Genomic DNA, 5383 nt, shown 5'->3' on the forward strand with positions numbered 1-5383 from the left:
GAAGGAGGGGGGAAAATGAGGAGCTGATATCAAGGGCTCAAGTAGAAAGCAAATGTTTTGAGAATGATGATGGCAACAAATGTACAAATATGCTTGACACAATGGATGGATGGATTGTGATAGAGTTGTACGAGCCCCCAATAAAATTTTTTTTTTTTAAAGGGATTTGTCTTGAAAAGGGCACAGAGGACGAACTATGCATTTGTGAAAACCCATAGAACTGGACAGCCAATAGAGTGAATTTTACTTTATATCAGTGTTTAAAAATAACAACAAAGAGCACAAGGTTACACTGACAACACATGGCCCCAATTTGTCAGGCAACGTTTTCTTCGTAACACAGCGGTATTGAGAATCCAGTTTTCTGTGGAGGAAAAATGCCAACTCCCTAGTGGGGGAAGTCGGGATTTGGGATCCTATGGTCAATAAAGACATGTCACCTGTGGTACCACCAGAGTCCAGTGGAAGACCAAGGGAACAGAGGTGCAGAGGCCAGACTTGCTCGGCCTTTCTGCTCTTGATGGACATCTGGTTCCTTCCAGGTCCGGTCACCCATGTTATTTTATCTGAGGTTCCTTTTCCATCTTCCCAGTTTCCCTTGAGTTGACCCCCAACTCATGGGGGTAGAGGGAGAACTGTTCTACACAGTTTTCCAGCAGCTGATTTCTGTTTCCGCGGTAAGATTTTTCAGGCCTTTCTTCTGAACTGCCTCTGGGTGGACTCAAACATTTGATCTTTCAGCCAGCAGCCAAGTGCTGTTTGGATCTACCCAGGTACACATGAGCAAACATTTTTATTAGGAGTGAAACTGAGGAGTCAGTTCATCGTTATTAAATAATGCCACGTCGCTTTTGCCTGGTGCTCCCATGCTGTACACCGTCAGCGGGATGGGTCCTTGTGCTGCTGTAACACAATGGCAAAAGTGGGTGGCTCTAGAGCAGTGGTTCTCAACCTTCCAAATGCTGGGACCCTTTCATACAGTTCCTCGTGTTGTGGTGACCCCCAACCATAAAATCATTTTTGTTGCTACTTCATAACTGTCATTTTGCTACTGTGATGAATCAGGCAACCCCTGTGAAAGGGTCATTCGACCTCCAAAGGGGTCGCAACCCACAGATTGAGAACCCCTGTTCTGGAGGCTAAAAGGCCAAAGCACTGGCGGTCTTGTCCATATTGATTCCTTCCTTCTCGGTGGCCTCAGGGGTCCCTGGATTCCTGGGCGTTCTCTGACATGTAATGTGAGAGGTTCTCCCATGGTGTCTGTCTTTCCTCAGGCATATCTCTGTCTCATCTGGCCTTTTAAATATTTTTTAAACTGTATTTGTTGTTGTTGAGAATATACACTGTGGAACACACACCAGTTCAACTGTCTCTTCAGATACAGTTCGGCAATGTTGACTCTCTTCATGGGGTTGTGCGGCCATTCTTACTCTGTGTTTCTGAGTCTTCTTGCCCCGGGACATACACTCATGGCCCTGCACGGTTCCTATCTAGTCTTTCTGGTCTATTGTCGTCAATCGGATTCCATTCAGTGAGATCTTAAAGAAGCGTGATGTCCAAGTTAGACATTCTTGACTCGTTAAAAGAAATGATTGTTTGGTGTTAAGGATATCACAGGAAATAATTTTGGTTAAGAATGTCAAGATTATCTCAGGGCACTTCCCCTCATTAAGTGATCGCTGAAGACGTGGGTGCCATAGCAAAGTGTACTGGAGAAACCAGATGATTCTTGACTATCAGAAAGAGTAGCATCTGATGTTTTAAAGGGTTGGCTTCAAACAAGCAACCATCTAGGTGAGGTTTCAGCTAAGTCTGCACAGAAAGAGTGCACCCACCCGTATGATCCAAGGATTGTAGATAATGAAATAGAAGATCAGAGGAGGGACATGTATTAGAACTTAAATTGTGAGCACCTGGTTTGCAGAAGGCTATGGATGACAGTGAAAGCCCAAAATCCATTAGCAGAGCCCCCCTCCCCCACCCCCGCCCCCCTTGGATTAAGCCTCCATTGAATTCCCCCGTCCATCGACTAAGGATGTGCACAGTCTTATCCTCAGACCGAGTGCATTGGAAAGTTGATTACCGCAGATACAGTGAGGTTAAAATTTAACGTCTTACCACTTGTCTTTCTTTCTGACCATTTTTAACTCGTTCTTATTTTCTACGTTCTTTGGGATTGAGGGTGTTCTGTTTTATTTTGTTGTTTTGGTCTGATTTTCGTCATAAGAAGCCCAGGCTGGGTGACCCTATAAAGACAATCACTAGATGGATAGTTTCTTAGGGTCATGGTAGGGGATGTTGGGGAGAAATGGGAACAAATAATCGTAATAATAGAATCAAGAATGAAGAAAATGTTCTAAAATTGTGGTGATGATTGCACATCTCTTTATAATGTATTTAAACCATTTGATTGTATTGTAGGTGAATTATATATCAATGAAACTGTTAAAAATAAAATAATTAATTTTTAGAAAAGAGAGATTATCTCAGGGCAATAGTTCTAGGAGGCTCCATGCCATCCAGCTCCATAGCTCCAAAAAGTCTAGGTTCCATGAAAAAAAATTAATTCTGTGGTGTACTTCCCCCCTTTCATTCAAGATTCTTGCATCGGATTTTTTAAAACTTTTTTTTAATCGTTTTATTAGGGGCTCATACAACTCTTATCACAATCCGTACATACATCAATTGTGTAAAGCACATTTGTACATTCATTACCCTCATCATTCGCAAAACTTTTGCTCTCCACTTAAGCCCCCGGCATCAGGTCCTCATTTTTTGCATCAGATTTTTTATAATCCAAATGTTACTAAAGAACTAAACCCAGTACAATTGAGTTGATTCTTACTCATAGCACCCCTACAGGGCAGGGTAGAACTGCCCCTGTGGGTTTCCAAGACTGTGAGTCCTTACAGGAGTAGACAGCCTTGTCTTTCTCCCTCAGAGCACCTGGTGGGCTCAAACTGCTGACCTTGGCGTTAGCAGCCCAAGTATAACCCACAATGCCACCAGATGTCCTTACTACAATGTTATGTAATAGGTATTGTGATGTTTTTATAACTCAATATGACTAGATTTAGGATCTACCTGACACTGCGGTGGCCTCTTTAACTTAAAAAATGATAAATCCTATTTCCTGGGTTTCTTGGGACTCCCCCTTCGTTTCCCCCACCTCCCCGTCTCCTGTGTCCCCCCGGAATCTTTGATCCTATTCTTTTCTGGATTGTTTATCCCGCCTCTCTTATCTAGATCGACATGCAGAGACAATAATAAGCACAAAAACAAAGCAAAGCGGGCCAGAACAACGATAAACCCTATTTCCAAACATTCCTATTTCTGCGCAGTCACAGGTACAAAGGCTAGGAGTTCAACACATGCAAGGGTGGGGTCGGGAGTGGAGGTGGGGGCGGGGTGACTCAACTCAATCCCTAAGGGTCCCCTGGGCTGGGTTCAGGTCCACCTCCTGGGGGAGGGGTGGGGCTGGCGCAGGTGCCCCTGGCAGCACGAGGATGCTGGACTGAGAGGACTATCTAAGGAGCTGGCCTTCCTCTTGATTGCACAGAAGCGGCCGGTGGCTCTGAGTGGGGAACAAAATGTAGAAATGGGTGTTAGGAAGTGACTCTTTAAAGCCCTCCGATGGTAATGGTGGTGGGATCAGCTAGGGCAGCAGCAGGAGAGAGTTAGGGAGAGGGAGCAACAGGGTAACTGAGCCGGTGCCAGAGTGAACAGAGACGTACTCACCCCTGTCCTTCAGGAATCCAGCCAAATGCACAGGGCTGGTGGGGGGTGTAAACTGTTAGGACCCCTTTGGAAAATGGTGTAACAGTGACCTTGTGGGTCTCAAACTCTGCTAACATGAAGCAAACACGGTCACAAAGCAGACCCGGGGGGAGAGGCAGATGGTTCAGGATGAGCGGCTGGCAGCGTCAAGCACCATGGCAAGCTCCATCAAGACAAGAATGAAACCTGCCGTTGGCTTTGGGAATTAGGAGTCTGACCGTGAGAAGTGCGTGTGGGACGGATGTGGGGACGCAGGGGTCTGGGGGAGGGAGGACAGGCCGTCAGGGTGTGCAGCTGAGAATAGACTGGAACTTATAGGAACAGTCGGTGCAGGATAAAAGTAGCAGTTTGGGTCAGTGGATACAGGAAAGTAACAAGCAACGTAACACTCTGTAAGATTGATAAGGTGTTCTTAACCCTTTACACCAAAATTAAAGCCCACATGGATTAAACGTTTAAATAGCAAAAGCAGAACCAGAAAAGAGCCGGAAGAAAAGATAGACGTGTATAAACTTGGTGATGGGGAGGTTGCTAGTTCAAACTCAGCAGTCACTCCACAAGAGAAAGATGTTACAGTCTGATTCCACACCAGTCAAACCCTGGGATCCCAGGACCTCAGCACAGTAGCCCTCACTGATGCCCAGGGGCTCCACCCCACTCCTGTCAGGTGGTTCCTGGTGCTGCCATGCTCACAGAGTTGGCCTCCCTGCTGTGGCTCAATGCCCTGGCCTGGGCACAGTTAGGGTCAGAGATGCCCAGAGGAGTAACTAAGGGATGGCAGGTCAGGCACCAGTCCTGGGTGCTATTTGAAAGGGTACCACTGAGCAGGGTCTACTAACCCAGCACTGTAGATACAGCGGTGTGGGCAGGAGGGCATAGGATGGATGGCTGGGGCAGGTGGGGGCCACACAAGTTCAAGGGGCACCCGATGAGGCGGTAAGACATTCCCACATGCCACAGCAATGAAAAACACAGCAAAACCAAACTCACTGCCACCGAGTTGATGCCGACCTTCTAGGACAGAGTAGAACTGTCCCTGTAGACTTCCGAGACTGTAACTCTTTACAGGAGTAGAAAGCCCCATCTTTCTCCCAAGGACGGGCTGGTGGTTTCGAACTGCTGCCCTTGGGCTGAGCAGCCCCATGCGTAACCACTAGACCACCAGGTTCCTACAAATATGAGAGGCACACTTGTGGGTGTCCTCCCCTCTTCTTACCAGGGCACCAGGCATAGGACAGCGTCCCAGGATCGGGGCCCACCTTACACCCAGGGTGGTTTTACCTCGAGACTCTTACCTGGTTGCATCTGCAAAGGCCTATTTCCAAATGAGCTTGCCTTCAGATCATCGAGGTGGATGGGAATGTTGAGAGGACACTACTCCGTTCATCACGGCCACTGAACAACATTTCTGCAGAGCACAGATGAGCCAAGTCCAAAGACCAGTGACTAATGGGGCAACATGTTTGCAATTCATGGCAGAACCCTAGGAACTACTTAAAGAGAGAGAGAGCTTCTACAAATCAAGAAGCAAGAGAGCAGCCACACAATATAAGTGCAGGCAAAGGATAATCATCGTAGCGTTGCTAGTCATGGTATTTTTTTTTAA

This window comes from Echinops telfairi, unplaced genomic scaffold (genome assembly GCF_000313985.2).
Source record: "Echinops telfairi isolate 266 unplaced genomic scaffold, ASM31398v2 ScPeMD7_9;HRSCAF=40, whole genome shotgun sequence".
NCBI lineage: Eukaryota > Metazoa > Chordata > Mammalia > Afrosoricida > Tenrecidae > Echinops > Echinops telfairi.